At 36.1% G+C, this 26,293-nt stretch overlaps 1 pseudogene; it reads left to right on the forward strand.

The window, feature by feature from the left end:
• The first annotated feature begins 2,795 nt into the window (after positions 1-2,795).
• On the forward strand, positions 2,796-5,459 carry LOC146148671 (uncharacterized; annotated as a pseudogene).
• The last annotated feature ends 20,834 nt before the right edge of the window (positions 5,460-26,293 follow it).

Below are 26,293 nucleotides of genomic sequence, written 5' to 3' on the forward strand. Positions count from 1 at the left end.
CAGTGGTTGTCAACATTTTTCAGTTTGCGCCCCACTTTTAATACAAGTTTTATTGTTCGACCCACAATGAGATATGATTAAATGAATGAAAAACAAATTAATGAAGAAAAAGAAACATGCATGCATATGCCATTTACTATAATGCAAAACTTGAGTTTGCATATTGGATATTATCAGGTCAAGTTAAGGATTGTTACGTATTTGTTGCATTGTTGCATAAATGTTACGTAATAATTTCCCTATCTGTTAGGAAACTGTAACATTTAGAAATGCTTCGCGACTTACCTGAAATAGTTCGCGACCCACCAATGACCCGCTGGTTGGCAAGCACTGCTTTAAAGGACGTGACGCAGGTGGGGGTAATACAAGTCTCATTAGTGTCTTTGTCTCGATGATTAACTTCACTTGTTCGAGGTAAAGTCTTATTCAAATTGAATTCTTCATCTTTTGCTTCGCATTAAGCCTTAGCTCAGTTAACAACCACTCGACCTTGCAGCAGCAACCATTCTATTTATTAACTGGACAAGACTGGATATATATTGATATAACGCGCTGCTTATAACAAGGTGAAAATTTGCATGAAAAATTGCGACTTTTTACAGCAGCTTACTTCTCAAAAAGGTGCGTATGTTTTTACCTGGCGATTGCTCATTGTGAAACGTGCCGAGAGACATTTCACAGGCGACGAAAAGCGGAAATAATAAGTCATAATATACATTAATCATATGTGAACCAGCTGAAGCTTCGTTCGCAGCGTGACAGGAAGTGTTTTGTGAAGGCGTGAAAAAGTAGCAACATTTTTGATTATACATTTTGAAAAGAACACAACTCAAATAAACGTCTGAAATACTCAATAAAACATCTTAAATTACCGCTGTTGTTACAGACGTTTAATGTAAATATTCTTAACAAATAAATGTTTTAACCATAGCATTGATATTTACTAGCAGTTATAAAATGCTTTGTGAAAAACAATAGGCTTTGTTTGGTAAACTATTTACCTAAATTGCATGTCAAATTAAAGTAAAATCAGTAATTAATCTTATTAATCACAATTTAGGAAAATTAATAATTAATTAAAGATTAGGACATTATTCTTTGAACTTTATTGTATTATTTTCCCATTATCGTTGTGTTGTTCACATAACGCGTAATGAAAAAGTTTATTATTTTATTTAATATTAACTGTTTAAAATAAGAAAAATTATTTCATAGTTGCGTCACAAAACGATATGCGTATCCTAGCAACGCAAAATTTACAAATTAGAAAAAAAAACGAAAAATATTTGAGATTTAGAGGGTGGATAGTGTAGAGAGAGTGGAATATTTGAGCGAGATTAAGATGCATTTCTGTGCAACTGCAGTTAGCTGCGTTCGTTTGCATGGTTGGGGTCAGTTGTGCAAAGGGGTCAGAGGTCAACGGGTCAGAGGTTAGCAGGTCAGAGGTCAGCGGGTCAGAGGTCAACGAGTCAGCTGAGATTCGTGTTTTGGGTACAAAGGTCAATGGTTCGGCAATGCAGGAAAATCAGGTAACATTTGACAGATTTTTTGTAAGAATTAAAAATTTAGAGGCTTGTTTTAGAATTAAGCCCTGTTTAAATGTTTTCCCACTAAAACTTAAACTTTGCCGGTTTATAAGGATTACCAAAAAGCAAAAATCACTATACAGCTTCTAAAAAGGCTTCGCTAGCCAAATGACTTTCAGTATAATTACCAACGACAAAGTAATTGTTTTAGAATTAGTATTTCTAGACCAGTGCAATAAGAAACTATAGCTAGGAAAAAAGCAAGGTCCATCTTTTAGATTTACTATCGCAATAAAGGTTTCCCTCTTAGATTTTATAAAACCTTTAAATTGTATCTGTTAGTAAGAATACTTTTTCCACGCAGGAGGAAATTAGTTGGTGGGAAACTGTGGAGAACTACTAGAAAGCAATATTAACCACAGTCCAAAACTTCATCAAACCACAACTCACAGCAGAGGAATTGGAGGCGCTAGTGGCAAAATACAATCAGCAGAAGAAACGGCTTCGCACGAGGTAGGCAAAGGTATGTTGTGACGTCATAATAGGGGTCGCAATTCGAATAACTTCAAGCTATTATTATATGGGCCGAAAATTTATTTTCGGGACATATCTTGTTTTTGCCGCTATTTATATGGGCCGAAAAATTATTTTCGGGACATATCTTGTTTTTGCCCGAAAATGTTTCAGAAGGTTTTTTTACACTGAATTAACACTTGACACAATCAAAGAAAATATTAATTTTATACCGAAAAAAAAAAACGGATCCATATACATTGATGGAGCAACTAAACAGCGTAAGAATTTTTTTTAATTGTTGAACTTAAGAATAAAATGAATTATTATCTTAATCTTATAAGCCTTCTATAAATATGTATTTGAGAGCTGTAAATTAAGTGCAATTTATGTTTAATTTCATGTGTTGTGCAACAAACAGATTTTTCCACGGGAGGTAATAAAAAATAATTGGTCACTTTTGAGAAAGACTTTGCAGATAATGCTACCATTGAAGTATTTTATTCACTTCATTTAAACCTTAGTTAGCTGTATTGGAGGGAACCATTCTAAATAAGGTAAGGAACTGATCACTGTAATGATTTATGTTTCTATTGTTGACTTTGATTTCTATGCTATTTGCTCCTGTGCGTTTCTCCTTTCTTTTCCTTGCCTCTCTCCGTAATTATCATTATACGTCCCGCGTCTTGTTACATTCTTTCCTTCCCTTTATAACTCGTGTAACTTTACTATGCTTCGTCAGTCTTTGTCAGTTTCTCTTATTGGGTACTCTTTTTATATTCGTTACTAATAACGTTCTTTTTGTTACAGCACTCTATGTTGTAAATTGTTGATTAAAGCTATAGCAAACGAACTTGACGACGTTTATTGTTAGTTACTTCAATTTAATCAACAACATTTCCATGATGGAAAACCGACAACTTTTGCGGCCTAAAACTTTGACGATCGAGCCCGAAGCTCCTAATGCTGCTCGACACTTCGCGTATTGGTTACGCTCCGTTAACGACTTTATCGACCATCTCGACGAAGGCGATAACACCACTTCCGCTGCAAACAGGAAGCGCATCATTGTCAACTGTTTATCTCCGGATATATTCTCTTATGTAGAGGATGTTGACTCCTTCGAAGAAATCGTCAGTACTTTAAAACAAATGTACGTGAAGAAGAAAAATAACGTATTCGCTCGCTATCTACTTGTAAGTCGTCATCAAGGCCCCGACGAGACACTCGCGGAGTATTTGCGGGAACTTAAACTTTTAGCGAAGGATTGTACTTTTCTTCCAGTATCGGCTCATCAATACAAAGACGATCTTACCAGAGATGCTTTCATAAACGGTCTTTCGGCTCCGTTCATCCGTCAACGTCTCTTGGAAATAGAAGATCTTGATTTAACTAAGGCTTCTCAGCTTGCCGAAAGCCTGTCCAAAGCGCAGCAGCAGTCTGTTTTGATGGGCAAGACAATTCCTTCTGTGGCGTCTGTTCCCGCCTTTAAAGAGCTAGAAAGCGACGAGAATAGAAGTTCTGCCACTTCTTCCGAGTCTGTTTCTCTGGCAACTGCTGACAGAAGCTTAAAAGCCAAAGGTAACTTGTGCTATTTCTGCGGTGGTGGACAGCACAGCAGCCGCGCGACCTGTTCTGCACGTAACGCTACTTGTTACCAATGTGGAAAAAAGGGACACTTTTCACGAGTCTGCCAGAGTCGTTCTTCGAATTCCTCCCGCCGAGTGAATTCACGACCCGCTTCTCCGACCGCCGTTGGTTCTTCCATGATTTCCGGTCATCTTCCGCCCTCGTTTCTGGCCGGTGCTCCTTCCTGTCTGGGTCCTGCGTTAGTCGATGCGACTCTACAATCCACTCCGGTCCAAGTTTTGATCGACTCCGGGGCTTCCGAAAACTTTGTCAACAAAAGGTTAGCCACCAAGCTTCGTCTGAAGACCTTCGGACCCCACTCCTCCATTTCCATGGCCTCGTCTCTCTATCGCTACTTCGGGAAGAACCACCGCTACCATAGCCCTACTAGGTCGATCCTACATCCTAACCTTTGGTGTTTTAGATGACCTTTGCGCTGACGTTGTTCTCGGTCAGAACTTTCTGAAGAAACTTGTCGAGGTTAGTTTCTTCATGGGTGGATCGGAAGCACCCCTGAAAATTGGATTCAATGATTTCTCCCACCTTTCTTTGGCCGTCGCTGACTTAAACCCCCCTCGCCTATTTGAGTTTTTGCTTCCATGTTGTACTCCCATAGCTGCACGCTCTCGTCGATATAGTAAAGAAGACTGGAAGTTTATCAATGATGAGATCAGGCGTCTCTTGGAGTCTGATATTATAGAACCTGCTCGTTCTCCTTGGAGAGCTCCTGTATTAGTGGTCTCTCGTGGTAACAAGAAGAGACTGGTTGTCGACTACTCTCTAACCATAAACCGATTCACCCAGTTGGACGCCTATCCATTGCCGAAGATTGAGGAAATAGTAAACAAGGTCGCTCAAGATAAGTTCTTTAGTTCGCTCGACCTGCGTTCCGCTTATCATCAAGTTCCGTTGTTACCTGGTGAGCGACACTACACGGCTTTTGAAGCTGGCGTAAAACTGTATCAATACAAACGCCTGCCGTTCGGCGTCACTAATGGGGTCGCCGCGTTTCAGCGCGCTATTGACGAGTTTATTGAAGCTAAAGCTGAAAAAGGTCTATGCCTATCTCGACGACATAACTGTAACGGGTTCGACTTTGGAGGAACATGACAGCAACCTTCGAGCTCTACTTCAAGCTGCTGCTCGGCAGAATCTCACTCTTAATGAAGAAAAGCCAATGATTCGCCGTACTTCTTTAGATTTCCTGGGATACCGGATTAGTCAAAACAAAATACAGCCGGCAACGTCTACAGCCTCTTCTCGAGCTCTCGCCACCCACGTCACCCAAAGCCTTGAAACGCGTCTTGGGGATGTTCTCCTACTACGCTAAGTGGATCAAGGACTTTTCTCGTCGCGTACAGCCTTTGCTCACTGCAAATCGTTTTCCTCTGAATGAGACGGCCGTCCGTTCCTTCCGTGATTTAAAGACTGAGCTCGAAAGGATAACTCTTGGGGCTATTCGCGACGGCGTTCCCTTCGAGGTGGAAACCGATGCTTCTGACTTCGCTATTACTCATCGCCCTGGTGTTCAAAACTTGGTCCCCGACGCTATATCACGGGTATGTGCTTTCACAGGTTCTACGCGAAATCTTGAGGAGTTACATAAAGCGATGGGACATCCGGGATACGCCCATATGTATCACTTCATAAAAAGTAAGAACCTACCGTTCACTCCCGAGGAAACCAAAGCCGTCGGGCGGAACTGTCGCTCTTGCGCCGAACTAAAACCACGTTTCTACAGACCGGAACCTCGGGATCTGGTCAAAGCAACGAGATTGTGGGAGCGACTGAGCATGGACTTCAAGGGTCCTGTACAGGGACCGAATCCGTACCTTCTAGTGCTAGTTGATGAGTATAGTCGTTATCCTTTTGTTTTTCCTTGCAGAGACGTGACGTCCCGCTCCGTCATCGACTGTCTCTCCGTCCTTCTCTGTTTATTCGGTTTTCCCGAATATATTCACAGTGATCGTGGACCTCTTTTATCAGCAAAAGAAACTCGTCAGTTTCTTACTACTCGGGGCATTGCAACCAGTAAATCAACGCCCTATCATCCACAAGATAATGGTCAGTGCGAAAAGACAAACCAAACGGTTTGGAGAACTATTAAACTTCTCCTTCACAGTCGTGGTCTGTCCGGCAACCGCTGGGAGGAAGTGTTGCCAGAGGCTCTTCACGCTATTCGTTCGCTTCTCTGTACGGCGACTAATGAAACACCTCATGAAAGATTCCTCCGTTTCCCGAGACGAGCTTTAACCGGAACCGCTATGCCTTCGTGGCTACTTAATCGTGGTGTTGTTCTTTTACGTAGGTTTGTTCGAACCAAGGGAGAGCCCCTGTGTGACCTTGTCACATTGCTCGACGCGAATCCATCCTACGCCCATGTTCGGTTTTATGATGGGCGCGAAAGTACAGTCTCTACATCCGACCTCGCTCCGTGTCCTGGTTCTCCTGAGTCGCTCCATGACGCTTTTCCCCCTTGCGACGCCGAAACCTCTCGGACCTCTGAAGGCGAGGCACCGGTACCGGTTGAAGATGAACCGACCTCGGAAACCGCCTCCTCTCCTGGAGTCGAGGTACCTCTCCCCGACATCCGACGATCGGGTCGTGAACGTCTGACTCTCCGCTACGGAGACTGGACTGTCTGAAGGGTCTTTTATCTAGAAGGGTTGAATGTAATGCTTTATGTTTCTATTGTGACCCTGATTTCTATGCTATTTGCTCCTGTGCGTTTCTCCTTTCTTTTTCTTGCCTCTCTCCGTGATTATCATTATACGTCCCGCGTCTTGTTACATTCTTTCCTTCCCTTTATAACTCGTCTAATTAAAGCTATAGTAAACGAACTTGACGACGTTTATTGTTAGTTACTTCAATCACATTTTTAATAAAATCAACATAAATATGAACTAAAATACCATATTGCACATCATTAATCATGTTTTTCTTGCAGAATCTTACCTTTACCCTATCTTCTCACATTTTCGATATTCCTTTTCCATAAAGACTTAAACTGGCCTGATTTGGGGGTAAAAAAACGAATACAAACAAAATTTTAAAAAAATTGCATGTTTTTTGTTTTGTTACTTGTTTTTTATTACTTTATTATTTTTAAAACAAAACAGATTTTCTGTTTATGCTTTACATTGGTATTTAAAGACCTATAGGAAATGTTACCATACCGTCCTTATTTATAAGAAATGTCCTACTTTTGGACTTGAGTTCTTGTTTTGTCTTATTTTCAATAATTACAAAAACTACTTCGATAATAATTTACAAGAACCCAAAGCGCAAGAAGTTTTCTCATAATAATAATATCACATTTTGGCATAACAACATAGCAAACAGAGAGGTCTGTGAAAATTTTCTCGAAATAGAGTAGGACAAGAATTACTTGCTTCTTGAAAAACTTAGATTTTAGACCAAAAATGTCATATGTTATGGTTCGCATGAATGCAACGATTTTTTTAAAACTTGTTTTCTTGTATAAAATTTTAACTTTCTATTTGTCCTTTTTCGGGGGTCTATGCTGATGGCAACCCTGCCTATAGGATTTAGTCTATCTTCTGACATGTCCGATATTACCTGTCCATAGATACTTAAACTGGCGTGTTGTAGTGTCCCAAGAATAAAATTTGCGTTTTAATTCATTTTGTTTTTTTGTTGCTATATCATTAAAAAAACAAAAAAAATGTTTGTTGTTTTAGCATGCTTGTTTTTTTATTTTGTTATTACCACGCACACAAAAAGTATATGCTAAAATACATACTTGGTTAAAATAAACTACTAGGAAAAATTATATTAATAGTGGGCCAGACATAATAAAAGTTACAAAGCATAGTTCTAACTGGTGGCTATTTATCTTTAGACATTTTTAACTGCACTTTTATTATCACCTGTACATATGTATAACAAACTCCTGATTTATGATATAAAGACCATTAAAAGAATAACCATTCTTATAACTAAAAGTTTATTTTCAATCAACTGTTTGGCGTTTATTTTTAATGTTAATTTGTTTCATTTTTGTATGTTGCTTCCATATTTGTTTTTGCATGCTGGGGAAGGAGATGACAACCTTCACGTGGTCTTCCCTGTTGCTCTCACTAATAGTCATCATTCTGGCGTATTTTTAACTTATTTTTGTTGGTGTTTTACACGCCTTATGAATAAATTTTGTTAATATTTCGAGTTTCATAATAAAACTGTGTTGTGAGTGATAGTTGTACTAGATGTTATATTCCTCAGGGTTAATTGCTGTGGTTTTGTACAGAAAATTCTCATATTAAGGTGTGTAGTGACTTGTCTGTTTATGAATTCGTTGCGTTGTGCACCCGATCATCACAAATAAACACTGTGTTTAACATTTCATTCAGTAAACTTGTTTAGACTTTAGACCATAAGCGTTTCGACAATCCCCAAGTCACACATTGAGTTAATTTGAAGGCATTTCGTACCGATTCACAAAACCCTCTACATCACCCCGCAAATGTATTTAATAATTATTTTAAATAAAAACTTCTGACCGTAAAGCATTTTATATTAAATAATTCTATCTATTAGAAAAAAGTTGTAGATATTGTTAATAAATACCCGACCCCATCAAAAAAAACTTAACCACTAGTAGGAAATTCAAGAATTTCACTCTTTACTCGGTCCAAAGAGATTATAACCATGAGGACAAACTCTCACTTTTGCCTTTTTTCTTTTGCCTTTAAGCAATGTATTCTACTTTCGACAGCCGTCACGGTCTGATTCACAATAAGAAAAACATCATCTTTCCCATTTAAGCCTGTTATAAAAATGTACGCTTTTGGGGTAATTTGTTGTTTAATGACCCCTAGTCCTAATTTAAACCGTTTTCTGTTTACAAAATTGACTTGGTAGGACAGGCAAGGTTATCACAAGTTGCGTGAAACTTTCTTAGGACCCTACTGTACTTTTTTGAAAGGCGTGTTACTGTTAAAATGTACGCGATTGAGCTATGTCGTCTCTTTCAATTTGGTACGTAGAAAGTAACGCAAAAAACGGTCTACAAATGCCGCATAACGCAACGCACATCGTTATTTTATTATTAATAATAATGCTCTACCAACCCAAACTCAAACCCGCACCATAACCGGTTGCCGTATGCGGTATTTGTTGACCGTTTTTTTGCGTTACTTTCTACGTTAAGATTTATGTGAGGAGTTGGCGTATAAATTAAATTAATATCACTTAGTTTGTTGTTAATCTCAAGGTGCCGAACTCATTAAACTTAACTGTATGGCGGTGTTAATTGTTAGCTTCTTAATGTTTAATGTAAATGATATAGGTATTTTGCATTGTACACTGTACACTACAGAGCCTATTACAGAAAAAGAAACTTTTGGTAAACCAAACCCATAAATGAATTGGCTTTAGTGTATAAATTTTAGTAAAAATTGTAGAATTCCAAATTTGATAAGTGTGCTGCAAATCAAAATTCTTTTTTGAGGGCGTCGCAAAAAAAGTTTGTGAACCACTGCCTTACAATACTATTGGAATACAAATCTATCTATTTCTATACTACTGTTTAAGATCCCAAATTTAGTGGTGGGGCGCAGTAGTGCTATGCAGCTTGCGAACAATTTTTTGAAGTGCAAATTTTGTCTGCCCCTTGGTGGTAATTCCAGCTTTTCTTACATAAAGTAAGTTGGAGTAATATTTTTTGTATACAAATTTAATTTAAATAAAAAAATTTGCTGTGCTTGGTAAATGGTAACAGCCGTTGTTCATTTAGGAAATGTTCTTTACGCAAATATATCCTTATCCTAAAGAATACTTTCCATACAGTAATTTTTCTTTAGTATGCCAGTGTTCAGTGCGCAAAATAAATTTATGCTGTACTGCTGCTCTAAATAGTCTTCTATACACTTGTTCCAGTGTTACAAATTAAGACACATTGAAATTGATACCATAAACTGAAAATTAATACCAAATTCTTTAAAAACATCGTTTAAACAAAAAGTTTTTGCACCTCAGTTTGCTGTGTGTAATATTTAACTAGCAAATATTATTGGTGGTGTGCTGTTTGTGCGAGTGAAGCAAGCAATTAGCATTTGTAGTTACATTTAAAAAAAGGTAGTTACATTTGAAATCAGTAGTTACCAAATGTCACTGAATTCAGTTAATAATTTTGCAAATTATATTATATTTGATTGCTCAGTATTGGAGTATGTTATTATAATGTTAAACTTCTCCACTTGGTTTATTTTTATAGAACTTGCTCGTATTACTAGTTAAACTATAATAAGAACACATATTCGTCTATAACTGTGATTCAGCCATTCTGGGATTATGTTGGACATTGCTTAAAGACATATCAACAGTACACTGGGAAAATAAAAAAATAGTCAGTCTATTCCTCAAAGATACAACAAATCTCTGGTAAGATTATTGTGACAATGAGATCATAGTGTAATGCAAACCATTATAGAGTATTTATTTTACTTATAAACAAAACTTTAAACTGCCATCTGTCCATGAGTAAAGTTTAGGCCTATCTAGTTTAGGGCTACCCAAACTTTTCAGTCTGTGACTGCTTTTATTGTATTAAACTTTTTGACCCACTAGGTTTAACATTTTAAAACATAACATTTCTCGATGTCTGCTTTGGCATGTATTTATTGAAGTAATGTGTATTACATAATTTACCATTAACATACCAAACAAACAAAAATAACAATTTTATAAATTTAGCACTTTGTATAAAATTTAACTCCATGAGCAACCCCCAGTTTGGAAAGCCCTGGTCTAGTTATACAAAACTTCCGAGTGCTTTTACCAATGTTTTGTTTGTGACTTACTGGCATATTTTAAGTATTTATTTATTTAAAATCTTTTTTTATTTTAGTATGTTACATTATTTTTCTATTATACAGGTTGGAAAATTGATCGGGAACCTCCACTTAAAAAGTTCTGGTCACAGAATGAGCAGATTAAAGAGTAAAACACAATAAATTCCTTCAAATTTTCCACCCGTTTACCATTTGTTGTGCTGCAAGAAGCCTATTAATTAATGTGAAACTTTATTCTCTTGTGGATAACATATGACACTGGTTTACACAAATTCCTACTGGCAATTGTTTTGGGCTTTTGATTTGGATTTCTTAAGTCAGGGGGGTCCAAGGTTGCACAATATTTCTTACATATACTTTACGGGCCACAAAGCAGGCTACATGCAGGCCAGGAGCGGATAAACGATTTTCGTTAGGTCGGAGCATGGAGGGGTTTACAGATGATGGCACAAAGCATTGTCAAAAAGTAACTGTCGAAAGATATATAAACTGCACAAACTTTCTGCTATCACCAAATTGTGCACAAACAAAATCGAGCGATACTAATCAGACTGGCAGAATGGTGCGCTCCAAACACGCAAAATTGCATATTTGACAACACTTAATTTCGAAAAAGACTGCATTTATAAGTGAACACAAATATAACTTGCATTGCAAAATAGCCATTTTAGAAAGTTCCATATAGGACGCACTGCGACTTTCAAACCTGTCTGACACATACAAAAAATTAGGCTTTTTTTGCCAAGTTATAGTAAACTGGTTTATTTAATAGTGTAATCGCAAAAATGTAACCCTAACCAAACCATTGCAGTATGCTTACTGATTGTTGGTCACTTATATTTCTTAAAAATAAACCCTGTACGCATTACAATAATTCAACAGTGCTTCGCGGGCCACAAACAATGATGTCGGGCCTGGGTTTTGGACCACCCTGTCTTAAGTAATCAATTCTTGTTAAAAGTGTCATTATTTTCCTACTTCTTTGGTAATATGCAAACTCAGGCAAGCAAAACAAAATAATGTTTATTTAACATTTATTTGGTTAAACATGGCAGGAATCAATCAATTTAAGGAATGAATAAAGTTTTTGATTGACACCAGATTCCAGAGGCCATTTCAGTATTGTACTCTTTTGTGTAGTACCTGGTCAACAGCGTCTGTAAGAACACAATTTATCGACCAATATATTACAAATGTTTTTTATGATTTTATTAAATTATCTCTCTTTGCACTGATTTATTATATTTATATTTCCAAGTGTGTATTACATAGTAAACGTTTTGTTTTATATGAATAAAATATTTATAATTTTTTACTTTGTCGTCAAAAGAGTTGTTGAGTTATTACTTATTCTGAATAAATTTCAGGAAATAAATTATAGACTGTATAAGTATAGTGGCTTAATTTAGAGTAAATAAAAAATTCCACACAGAACTAGGTAGCATATTGTACAGGTTTGAAATCAGGACTGTGAAGTCTGCCTCGAGGAGTCGGTTTGTTTTGCTGGAGTCAGGCTCGGGACTCGAGTAAGACCATATAAAACTACCCGACTCCCAAGTCTGACATGCGCAGTAAACTAATATGATCGCCAACTGAAAATTGTAAAGGTGGAATATAGCATGTGGTGGAATATTTTCCAACCATGTATTATGAATGAATGAATATATGACACCCCTATAAGTGTATAGCTGAACATCCATTGTTAAACAGGCTGTTTAGTCAGGGCTAGACTCGGGACTCAATGAAATGCCACATATAACCGGAGTCGGACTCGGGTTATTTTTAACCGACTCCGCAGCCCTGTTTGAAATAGATATTTTTTGTCATTTTCAATGTAAGTTTCCGAAAAGTATTTTTTACCTTGAGTGCTTCTCATCTCTTTTCTCCCTAATAGCTGATAACAAAAGTTTGGAGCTTAACTGCTGGAGGATGTAGTTGAATGTATATCAAAGCCCATGTATAGAAATAGGTGACATCTTGTAAACAGCTTAAATATATATATATCTTTATTCAGTTTAAACTTGATTGGATAACTGGTAGTAAAATAATAAAGGTTATTATTACATTTAATTTCAACAGATTACAAAGCTGCATAATCTGGTGCTTTCCTTTTTCAATGAACAATATTACACACTAAGTTTGTGTTCACCAAACCCTATCCAGTACCAAAATGTGTAATGTTAATATTCCTTAACACCAAAAATAAAGAATAATTGAATATATTACAAGATCCCTACTCTAATTTTCTTTAAGTTTTTTACTGTAATGCTAAAATAAACGAAACTGGGGCAATAAAAATAACTTTAAGCAATATTGTAATATTTTGTTTATTGTACTATAAAAGCAAACACAAAAAGTTGTACCAAAAGGCAGTTAAGTGCACTTAAGTCACTGTTTTTAAATGACTTGACTTGACTTAAGTCTTTTGGGCAAAATGACTCGACTTGACTTAAGTCTTTTGGGCAAATGACTTGACTTGACTTAAGTCATTTGGACAAAGACGTGGGTTAAAATAAATTGTTTTAATTAAGCAATTATTTATAAAATTGCGTTATTTATTCCAATCTTTGCACATAAAAGAAGTTGCTTGTAATATGCTGCTTTTATTTTATTTTTTACTTGAGTTGCTCTTAATAGTAGGAGGAGTTTGCCGGTTTTCATAATTTAAAGTTTTATTTTTTTGACAAGGGCTGGACTTGAAGCTGACTTGCTCTAATTATGACTTGACTGGGACTTGACTTGGGCAACTGATGACTTGGACTGGGACTTGACTTGTTATTTATTCAAAAAGACTTGACTTGGACTTAAGTTATTTTACGAATGACTTGACTGGGACTTAAGTTATTTCAAAATGACTTGTTTCCAACACTGCCAAAAGGCTTACTAGTAATAATAAAAAATGTAAATTCATCTCCGGCACCCCGGTTTGGAACCACTGGTCTACTCTACAGAAACGCGTTGTACGCTTCCGCAGTCATTAACTGGACGACGTTGGCGCGCCGACGAGTGTGTTAACCATATTATATAGTACTTATGGTTAACTGATATTGTATGCCCTACAGACATTTTTAAGTGTGTTTACACGAAACTCGGCAATGAAAGTTTGAATCCTAATTCAAACATAACTTTTAACCTGTCAGAAATGTCGAACCTTAATATATATAAGCCGGTTGCTCCAAAATTTTAGCTCACCAACATACAAGTCAAGCCCAGTTGTTTACGTTTTACTATTATGCACTAGAGCGGAACGCTGTCGAAAGTAGAACAATGGGCTACGTCACAGTTTGTCCTCATGGTTATAATCTCTTTGCTCTGTCCTGCATCTTGTAGATGTAAAAGAATCTACCCCTCTTCGGGAATGTTTCGACGGTAAATTCCCGGGGATTTTTTTTATAATCCCCGTTATTCGGCAACATGGCAAAACTTTTTGCCTAAGTTGCTTTATTTGCGCTTTCCAGCGGAAATAACGTGTTTAAATTTATTTTACCAATAAAAATGCGCCCTGCATGCGCGTGTTTTCTAAATAAAAACAAATAAGGGTCCAGCCTTTAATACGAGAAGGTCTTGTAATATTGCAGAAGCAATACTACAGAACATAAATGAGCTTAATTAAATGTTTGGAGCTAATATAGAGTAATTTTAAACATCATAATGACGTAATTAGGTCACGAAAATTTCGTCAGGATTCCCGGGAATTTTTATTTTTCAATCCCGTTTTCCGAAAGTGAAAAAATCCGGGAAAAAGAGGAACCCTAAGTAGAACTGCAGAGAAGTGCGTTATGTGGCTTTATATGGTAATGGTGAATTTTAACAACAAACTAAATTGTGAGTATTTTTAGTTAAAAACTGTTAAAACGCTGACAATATAGAATCATTATCTCAGGGTTTGGTAATTCTTTTTCATAATAGGCCGAATAGCCTTCAGGGCTAACAATCGCCGGCATTCATCTGATTTTATTGAATTAGTAAAGAAGAAAAGGCGAAAACAATATTTATTAAAATTTTTACCGAGCTTTATGATATTGTCGTTTAGTTTAAATTTTATCAAATTTAGTTTAGTTTTTCATCCGACATACATTTCGCCAAATATGGTTTTAATATCCATGCTTTAGGATCATTTAAGAAATATTTGCAGGAAGAAAATTCAGTCGCATTTGCAGGAAGAAAATTCAGTGCTTGATTTTGGTGATTCGGCAAAAAATGTTGGAAAAACTTACTTTGTTGATTGCGACACTTATTTTGAACCAAAGGTAAGTGTACTAAATCAATAATATTAAAATATGGCGATGCTGAGCCCTTAAGTAATTTGCAATTAAAAAAAAAGTGATTTGCATTAAAAAAATCTAATGAGACACATAATTTCGAAACAGAAAATTACATTGGGTGTTTAAGTTCTTAGAGTTAGATAAATTTGTCAATCTTAAATTAAAAAAACAGTTGAATTACAAGAAACCTCTTTTAAAAGTACTCGGCTGAAGAAATCCTAATATTGCGTCAACAAAATGACCTTTGCAAATATCGTGTCTTAAAATATTTGTGACCCCTGGCTTGTGCAAAACTTTAGGCTACTTTAACCTTTTAATAGTTGTGAAGTGCAGAATTTTTTTTTTGACTTTATGATATGCTACTTTGTGACGCATCTAAGAAAAAAATTTAAGGACTCTTAAAATAAATCCTATATCCGCGTCTGCTTACAACTTTTGTTTTAAAACACCGTTTTTTGTGAAAGATACGAGCAATTTATAAAAACCAGCGTGTTTTTTGCAGGGATCTGTATTGTGGTGGGCCACTGACTTAGTAGCGAACTTTTTTACACAAGTCACCGACAAGATTGCTGGGTTGGTTACAATTAAAGATTTCAGAGCAGACAGGGTTAGACGTAGGATGTTAATGCAACTACAAGATAAAGTCGATCGGGCAAAGGTAAAGTTACAATTAAACGTTATGTGTAGTTATGTAGATATGGCATATGTTGGGCCAGGCTGACTGAATCTTAGTACGTTTATGTAGATATTGGGTGTTTTGGGCTAAATTGTAATACCGGTACATAATCTTAGTACGTTTGAAAATGAATAAAGATTTTATTCAAAATGTTCAGAATATACCTCTATGGGCATTCTTACAAGGTGTATTGAAATCTGTAATGCTGTCATGTCAACCAGAAATAAAGTTCAATAAAAGCGTTTAGCTAGCTGCGGTGTATATTAGGAAAACTTTAACTTCATCAACTAAGTCAATTCGCATATCTAATGAAAAAACGACTAATATTAAATTTTGTAGTCACTTTGTCATAGAATAATGAATCATTTTCTTAATCCCCTAAATTCCATGCATAAAATTCTGCTTATTTTATGCTTACATAAACATTATAAAAGTATATTTTTGGCGCGATTGGGTGTTTTTACTTTTTTTTGTTTAAGAATATCTGCATAAGTTTGTAAAATGATTAATTTTTTTTTTTTAATTAGTTTTTTCCAAGGCATTTTATAAAGACTACAAACAACCTTATGTTATGCGCAGAATCTACGGGTTGCTAGACTTGTTGTCCTTAGCGATCTTTATCACAAGAAACTCTTTGAAGCGGAGAAGATTGGAGAAAGTGAATCAAAACATGATCAAATACAAATCTCCATTGAAAAGGTATACAATCATAATGCAGGCATATTGGAGGAATTTTAGGACCTTGATAGCGATATTTCCTTTTTTTTAAGTAATACTGAAATAAGATTTTATTTAATACAATTAAAATACTAATGTTTATTTTCTTAAAAAGTTATTAAAATTCTTCTAATCGCTCATAAACTCTTAAACAATTATTTATAACAAGTTTTAAATGAAAAAAATCAGTAACTTTCCACGATGTGTTAACCAAAAAAAAATTGTTTTAATTTATCACATATATTTTATTTAAATTTATTTTGTGGTTTGAGCTTTAACATCGTATTTTTTTTACAGGAAATTGTCGTCCAATATAAGGTCAAAACAAATGACGAAAAATGGAAATTGTGGGGCCTGGGGGCTGGTTTGGGTTAGGAAAGAATGAAGTTAACTCAGACGAAAAAGCTAAACCCATGGTAAGTTTTAGCAAAACACAATAAAATCCATAAAAATAAGAACAAAAACGATGTTTTTATTTAATTTAATTTTTTTTTAATAAGGTTACATTTTTATTTTGTTTAAGCTTACTTAACCATTGTTTTTTAACAGGAAATTATCACACAAGATGAGGTCAAAACTAATGTCTGGAAATGGAAATTCTGGGGAAGGGTCGGGTTTAAAAAAGTTGGAGTTAGTTCAAACGAAAAAGCCAAACTAGAGGTAAGTTTTGTCAAAACGTTCAAACTTTGTGGATTAAAAGACATAAAAAGCAGAACAAAAATTTTTTTTTTTAATTAGTACATAATTTTTTAATTGGGATTAAATTTTATTTTGTTTAAGCTTACTTAACCTACCCCGGTACGTCTTTTTTGATAGGAAATTATTGTCCGAAAAGACGTCAATACTAATGACCTAAAATGGAAATTCTGGGGCTGGTTGGGGCTAAGGAAATATAGAGTAGACGAAAAAATTAAACTAGACGAGGTAAGTTGTGGGAAAAAATTGGAACATTTAGGAAGAAAAAGAAAACAAAAATAGTGGATTTTTTATGACTTACTTTGATGAAAATATAAAAGCCAAAAAATTAGATTTTTAATTTTATTGAAAATTCTACTATTGAGGCAAGCGTGTTGATTACAAGTCTCATTAAACTAATTTGCCTCGGCAATCAACCTCGCTATTGCTTCAATAAGTATTGCTGTTGTCTGATTACAATTCCACACAGTTTGTGTTGGCTATTATGGGCAAACCGGCTAATCCCGGCAAGCACAACCACTCACTGTATTGACTAGACAAGACTGGATTGGTTCAACAGCAGAACAACTTGTAAATTGATCCTGAGAACTGGACATTTTTATTTTGTGAGCAATCCTTTTTATACACAAAATTCAGAAGAGAAATTTTCTGTGCGAGAAAAAGATTATGACGCAGCAATGACACGGCAAATTGTTATATTATCTAATAGTAATTTCGTCACACGGGTGTTGGCTTATCGCCTTTCTTTCTCAACATATCTCCTACAAGGAAGTTAGAATCTGTCCATATTAGTACACGAAAACGGCTTCTCTAACTGTAAACACAATTTCGAATCACTGCTTTGAGATGTGGCTAATGTGCCAATTCTCAAAGCGGCGATTTAAGGTCGCACATTCGAGGACAATATAAGGAAGGATATGTGTCAGTTTTGCTATTCGTCATCTGTGAACAAGTGGCCGAACTGTTTCGCAAGGCACTGGCAATTTACCGGAAGTTTTCACTAAAAACGCACACAGTAGCAATTCGTCAACATTACATTTTCGAGTTTAGACACATAAAGCTCTTTGATAAATAGATATATTATTACAATTTTGATAAATATACAACAGGATGTTTTTGGTAAGGATGCGTTATGACAATTTTGATAAATAGACAAGGAATAATAAAGGGGCGCATGTTTTTGTTATTCGTTAATTACTTAAAACGATTAATTAAACATGTAAAAATGGCCACTGCCACCACACTATCACCCATGCTAGGTTTCATTGTTTAACATATTTTTTTAAACCTTTGTGGTTCATTCTGCATTTTAATTGGGAGAGTACAGATTCTAAATTAGAATAAATCACGTTTAAGTCATTATCGTTTCCAATTTTTTATGCTTTTTTAATCGTTATTTGTGACTTTTTACAGGCCAAGAAAATAAACCAGGATAAATTGATTTCTTTCATGGATCTTGGAAGTTACATTTCGTTGAGTTGGGCAACCACAAATGATAGCCAAGAAAAGAACAAGATTCTTGAGGAACCAGATGTAAGTATATTAAAAAAGTCAGTAGAGTTTGATGTTATTACTGTTGTATAGAAATAAGGGTGAAATGTTGTTGGGTGCTATCATAACTTGAGCTCAGAATTTAAATATGCAGTAAATGGTGAAATCTAGAGCACAAAACGAAGCAGGAATCCTAAGAATTGAATGTTTGTTTAAACTGTTAATAGTTCCCTGCCGAAAGTAGAACATTTGGATATACATTAAAAACAATACGAAAATCTTTCTATATATTTCTATATGCTTCCCTGACAAAAACGAAATATCCCTAAATACCTTTTTATGAAGTTTTAAACTGAAGGGCAACTTTATAAAGCTTACTACAGATTTTTTGTTTAATAATCATTTGCCCTTCGCTTAATAATAACAAAGTTAACAAAATTCGACGCAAAATGTTAAATGTCCAATCCGCGATCATCAATCCATACAGTTATCCGCGCATTACGAATAGAATTGGTGGCCTCTGCTGAAATACACTAAATAAATAAAATTGAAATTTTTCGTTGTGTTAAATAATTAAAGCGTGTTTAAAGTAACATAATCTTTAAACTTCATCGCCTAACATCTGAAACTTATCAATCACAGGTTAAAGTCAAAGAGCTGAACGTTGTCACATTTTTTCAGCTGATGATGGATTTAAAAGTTCCACATCTTGCGGTTTTAACGATTTGTTTTCTTCATCTCGTTTTCAGCCACTTGGCTTTGTGAAGCTGGATTCAGCGCAACGGGCACATTAAAAGCAAAACATCGTAATCGCTTGGAAGTAAAGCATGACATGCGGTAAAGCGTATGCAAATTGGAGCCGCGTTTGCAAAAAACTAGTGGATACTGTGCATGTGCAACCATCGCACTGAATGCAATTCATTGTTGTCACAAATTGAAATTTCTGCGATAATTGGTTGTTAAATTCAAATTTATATGTTAACTTCCTAAAGGCAATCTTTTTAGGCCACATGCTGTAGCCACAGTCCTCTAGAATTGTGTATATTTACGCGTATTTGCTCGTGTTACTTTGTCCAAAGCATTAATTGAAATATTTTTATCCGTATCTGACACAAATTGGGGTCGCAAGGTAAATTCTGATTTCATTTTATTCAAATTGGGGTCGCTTGTTTAAAAGGTTGAAGACCACTGAATTAGCACGCAATTCTGTTTGAATAAACTCTTATAAGTTCAACGATCTAAACTCGTGCCCCACACTCCCAAGGTTTTTTGTCGTTTAGGTGCTTTAGCAGGCAAAAGCGGATGTGGCCCGAAGTTATAATTATATGGGCCGAAAATTTATTTTCGGGACATATCTTGTTTTTGCCGTTATTATATGGGCCGAAAATTTATTTTCGGGACATATCTTGTTTTTGCCGTTATTCTTTTTTGGTTTCCTATGGTTTCCTATGGTTTCCTATGGTTTCCTATGGTTTCCTATGGTATGTTTCAGACCGATTTTTGTCCGAAGCTTTATAGAAAAAGTATACATCGTAGAACCTTCAAATTTTCAGTTATGGCGTAGAGTGGTATGTAGGTGCTTTGTAAAAGTTTATGAGGCTGCACCCCCAGGGGCCTTTGCTTGGGGGGTAAAAACCTGAAATATTGCGTTTTAGCACTTTGTAGCTAACAACTGCCATCTAGCAGCAGAAAAACCTTCATACAGAATTCGTTCATATTCGCTTGCTTTGTCCAGCTTGTGAAGTGACCGCCTGCTGGGCTTTATTGTCCAGCGCGTGAGACTTTCATTGTGCGAAGGGGCACGTCCTAAACTGGGCTCGTGCGACTTGCATTTTAAAACGAGGCTTCTCTTCAGTAAAATTACTTAATGCTGTTAAGAAACAACTTATTTTACCGCCGCAAATTTAAATGCGAAATCTGGTGGCAACTCTAATCCAACATATAAACACCAGGCCTACACAACTTAAAATTGTGTGTTGATATGTTGGATTGGAGTAACATACTATACAGGTGCAAATAGCAAATATTCTCCAAATACGATTTTTCCAATATTCTCCAAATCGTATTTCATCGTATTGTCGCGGTAAAACACAAAGAGAAAAGGCCGTGAATAAAGTTTCACCCACCGTACAATTAACGGAGGGAAGCATTGCGAGTAGAGATGTTCAAAGCAGAATATCGGCGACTCATTTATAATGCTTGCTTTCAATGCGGCGTTAGTTTTTTTTTCGGGCGACCAATTACTCCGCGATAATCTTCGCCTAATAATTAAGTGTCAATAGGGTGTATTTACCGCCGCAAGTTTAAATGCGAAATCTTAAGGCAGTCTACACCTCTCTGTTAGCACCTGTTGTGCATCTTGCTCCAAACAGCATACTACCAACATCAGGCCTAAACATCTAGCAAAACTTTCGATTTAATAGTTTGCGTATTGAGAACATAATAGTGTTTTTCATATTGTTTAAAACTACAGATTTAAAGCCTGTTTTAACAGTGATTGCTCGACCCAAGCCATGGTAAAAAATTACCGAGTAAAAGTTTGCAAAAGTATAGCAAACCATAGGCGTTAAACCATTTTTAGTCTTTAAGAGAATAATAATATTTGCTTTTCAAACACGTAAGCTGGTCAAAATTTAATAAAATGACCATACGCATTATCTACGTAAATTCTATTTATCAAATATATGTTTCGATCATTCCCCAAATTCTACGCCATATTTGAACCCCTTTCGCATCAAAGGCATATTTTAAGTGGGAAGTTTTCGGCCCATATCTGTTTTTGCTTGCAGAAACAAGTTAAGGAAACTAAAAAACAAAATATATAATATAAAGTACCCAATACAAAATATTAAAAACAAAAAAAATAAAAAAAATAAAATAAAATAAAGTAAAAATTGAAAATAAACACTAAGCCCTGAAAATATACCCCCTGACAAAATATACAACAACCGCACCCCCGTCTAGTTCTTTTTTGGTTTCCTATGGTTTCCTATGGTTTCCTATGGTATGTTTCAGACCGAGTTTTGTCCGAAGCTTTATAGAAAAAGTAGACATCGTAGAACCTTCAAATTTTCAGACATGGCGTAGAGTGGTATGTAGGTGCTTTGTAAAAGTTTATGAGGCTGCACTCCCAGGGGCCTTTGCTTGGGGGGTAAAAACCTGAAATATTGCGTTTTAGCACTTTGTAGCTAACGACAGCCATCTAGCAGCAGAAAAACTTCAATACAGAATGCTTTCATATCACTTGCTTTATACAGCTCGCGTCGCGACGAGGCGGCTGCTGGCATCCCTGCTGCGCCCTATTGTCCCGCGCGTGCAACATTTGTGTTGGAAGTGGCTTGCCTAGTAAAACTATGCACATGCGACTTGCCTTTCATAAAGAGGCCTCTCTAAGTAAAAAAACCTATTGCTCTTACAACACAAAATATTTTACCACCGCAAATTTAAATGCGAATCCTACAGGCAGTGTACACATCTCTGTTAGCACATGTTGTAATTGTTGCACCATTCAAACATATCAACACCAGGTCTAAGCAAATATAATTATACAAGGGCCGCAACAACAAAAAGCTTAAGTTTAACGCATTCTTAACGACGACGTTACAAAGCTACGTCATAACATGGCGTCATAAATAAATAAATCTTGCGTTTATTGGATTTAAATTGGCAAAACTTTCAATATAAAACGTGGCGTATTAGGCACATAAACGTGTTTGCATATTGCTCAAAACTACAGATTTAAACTCTGTTTCAACAGTGATTGCTCAGACCAAGGCATGGTAAAAATTTACACAGTAAAAGTTGGAAAAAGTATAGCAAACCATAGACGTTAAATCATTTAGAGAGAATGAAAATATTGACTTTTTAAACATGCTAGCTGACCAAAATGTAATAACATGGCCGTAAGCATTATCTACGTAAATTTTTATTGATCAAATGTATGTTTCGATCATTTGCCAAAATCTACGCCATATTTGAACCCCCTTCGCTTCAAAGCCATAAGTTATTATATTATTATACACAACTTATAATTGTGTGTAGATATGTTGGATTGGAGTAACATACAGAACAGGTGCAAATAGCAAATATTCTCCAAATACGATGTTTCCAATATTCTCCAAATCGTATTTCATCGTATTGTCGCGGTAATACACAAAGAGGTAAGGCCGTGAATAAAGTTTCACCCACCTTACAATTAACGGAGGGAAGCATTTCGAGTAGGGATGTTCAAGGCAGAATATCGGCGACACATTTATAATGCTTGTTTTAAATGCGGCGTCAGCATTTTTGGGGCGACCAATTACTTCGCGATAAGCTTCGCCTAATAATTAAGTGTCAATAGGGTGTATTTACCGCCGCAAGTTTAAATGCGAAATCTTAAGGCAGTCTACGCCTCTCTGTTAGCACCTGTTGTGCATCTTGCTCCAACCAGCATACCAACATCGGGCCTAAACTTATCTAGCAAAACTTTCGATTTAATAGTTTGCGTATTAGGCACGTAATAGTGTTTTTCATATTGTTTGAAACGACAGATTTAAAGCCTGTTTTAACAGTGATTGCTCGGACCAAGCTATGGTAAAAAATTACCTAGTGAAAGTTTGCAAAAGTATAGCAAACCATAGGCGTTAAACCATTTTTAGTCTTTAAGAGAATGATAATATTTGATTTTCAAACACGTAAGCTGGTCAAAATTTAATAAATTAGCCATATGCATTATCTAAGTAAATTCTATTTATCAAATATATGTTTCGATCATTCCCCAAATTCTACGCCATATTTGAACCTCTTTCGCATCAAAGGCATATTTTAAGTGGGGAAGTTTTCGGCCCATATCTGTTTTTGCTTGCAGAAACAAGTTAAGGAAAATGAAAAACAAAATATATAATATAAAGTACACAATACAAAATATTAAAAAAAAAATTAAAAAAAAAAAATTAAAATAAAGTAAAAATTGAAAATAAACACTAAGCCCTGAAAATATATCCCCTGACAAAATATACAACAACCGCACCCCCGTCTAGTTCTTTTTCGGTTTCCTATGGTATGTTTCAGACCGCTTTTTGTCCGAAGCTTTATAGAAAAAGTAGACATCGTAGAACCTTCAAATTTTCAGACATGGCGTAGAGTGGTATGTAGGTGCTTTGTAAAAGTTTATGAGGCTGCACTCCCAGGGGCCTTTGCTTGGGGGGTAAAAACCTGAAATATTGCGTTTTAGCACTTTGTAGCTAACGACAGCCATCTAGCAGCAGAAAAACTTTCATACAGAATTCGTTCACATTCGCTTGCTTTGTCCAGCTCGCGTCGCGACGAGGCGGCTGCTGGCATCCCTGCTGCGCCCTATTGTCCCGCGCGTGCAACATTTGTGTTGGAAGTGGGTTGCCTAGTAAAACTATGCACATGCGACTTGCCTTTCATAAAGAGGCCTCTCTAAGTAAAAAAACCTATTGCTCTTACAACACAAAATATTTTACCACCGCAAATTTAAATGCGAATCCTACAGGCAGTGTACACATCTCTGTTAGCACATGTTGTAATTGTTGCACCATTCAAACATATCAACACCAGGTCTAAGCAAATATAATTATACAAGGGCCGCAACAACAAAAAGCTTAAGTTTAACGCATTCTTAACGACGACGTTACAAAGCTACGTCATAACATGGCGTCATAAATAAATAAATCTTGCGTTTATTGGATTTAAATTGGCAAAACTTTCAATATAAAACGTGGCTTATTAGGCACATAAACGTGTTTGCATATTGCTCAAAACTACAGATTTAAACTCTGTTTCAACAGTGATTGCTCAGACCAAGGCATGGTAAAAATTTACACAGTAAAAGTTGGAAAAAGTATAGCAAACCATAGACGTTAAATCATTTAGAGAGAATGAAAATATTGACTTTTTAAACATGCTAGCTGACCAAAATGTAATAACATGGCCGTAAGCATTATCTACGTAAATTTTTATTGATCAAATGTATGTTTCGATTATTTGCCAAAATCTACGCCATATTTGAACCCCCTTCGCTTCAAAGCCATAAGTTATTATATTATTATACACAACTTATAATTGTGTGTAGATATGTGGGATTGGAGTAACATACAGAACAGGTGCAAATAGCAAATATTCTCCAAATGCGATGTTTCCAATATTCTCCAAATCGTATTTCATCGTATTGTCGCGGTAATACACAAAGAGGTAAGGCCGTGAATAAAGTTTCACCCACCGTACAATTAACGGAGGGAAGCATTTCGAGTAGGGTTGTTCAAGGCAGAATATCGGCGACACATTTATAGTGCTTGATTTAAATGCGGCGTCAGCATTTTTTGGGGCGACCAATTACTTCGCGATAAGCTTCGCCTTATAATTAAGTGTCAATAGGGTGTATTTACCGCCGCAAGTTTAAATGCGAAATCTTAAGGCAGTCTACGCCTCTCTGTTAGCACCTGTTGTGCATCTTGCTCCAACCAGCATACCAACATCAGGCCTAAACTTATCTAGCAAAACTTTCGATTTAATAGTTTGCGTATTAGGCACGTAATAGTGTTTTTCATATTGTTTGAAACGACAGATTTGAAGCCTGTTTTAACAGTGATTGCTCGGACCAAGCTATGGTAAAAAATTACCTAGTGAAAGTTTGCAAAAGTATAGCAAACCATAGGCGTTAAAACATTTTTAGTCTTTAAGAGAATGATAATATTTGATTTTCAAACACGTAAGCTGGTCAAAATTTAATAAAATAGCCATATGCATTATCTAAGTAAATTCTATTTATCAAATATATGTTTCGATCATTCCCCAAATTCTACGCCATATTTGAACCACTTTCGCATCAAAGGCATATTTTAAGTGGGGAAGTTTTCGGCCCATATCTGTTTTTGCTTGCAGAAACAAGTTAAGGAAAATGAAAAACAAAATATATAATATAAAGTACACAATACAAAATATTAAAAAAAAAATTAAAAAAAAAAAATTAATATAAAGTAAAAATTGAAAATAAACACTAAGCCCTGAAAATATATCCCCTGACAAAATATACAACAACCGCACCCCCGTCTAGTTCTTTTTTGGTTTCCTATGGTATGTTTCAGACCGATTTTTGTCCGAACCTTTATAGAAAAAGTAGACATCGCAGAACCTTCAAATTTTCAGACATGGCGTAGAGTGGTATGTAGGTGCTTTGTAAAAGTTTATGAGGCTGCACCCCCAGGGGCCTTTGCTTGGGGGGTAAAAACCTGAAATATTGCGTTTTAGCTCTTTCTAGCTAACGACTGCCTTCTAGTTATATGGGCCGAAAATTTATTTTCGGGACATATCTTGTTTTTGCCGCTATTCTTTTTTGGTTTCCTATGGTATGTTTCAGACCGAGTTTTGTCCGAAGCTTTATAGAAAAAGTAGACATCGTAGAACCTTCAAATTTTCAGACATGGCGTAGAGTGGTATGTAGGTGCTTTGTAAAAGTTTATGAGGCTGCACTCCCAGGGGCCTTTGCTTGGGGGGTAAAAACCTGAAATATTGCGTTTTAGCACTTTGTAGCTAACGACAGCCATCTAGCAGCAGAAAAACTTTCATACAGAATTCGTTCATATTCGCTTGCTTTGTCCAGCTTGTGAAGTGACGAAGCGGCTGCTGGCATCCCTGCTGCGCCCTATTGTCCCGCGCGTGCAACATTTGTGTTGGAAGTGGCTTGCCTAGTAAAACTATGCACATGCGACTTGCCTTTCATAAAGAGGCCTCTCTAAGTAAAAAACCTATTGCTCTTACAACACAAAATATTTTACCACCGCAAATTTAAATGCGAATCCTACAGGCAGTGTACACATCTCTGTTAGCACATGTTGTAATTGTTGCACCATTCAAACATATCAACACCAGGTCTAAGCAAATATAATTATACAAGGGCCGCAACAACAAAAAGCTTAAGTTTAACGCATTCTTAACGACGACGTTACAAAGCTACGTCATAAC

Source organism: Ascidiella aspersa, chromosome 4 (assembly GCF_963924565.1).
Source record: "Ascidiella aspersa chromosome 4, kaAscAspe10.2, whole genome shotgun sequence".
Taxonomy (NCBI): domain Eukaryota; kingdom Metazoa; phylum Chordata; class Ascidiacea; order Phlebobranchia; family Ascidiidae; genus Ascidiella; species Ascidiella aspersa.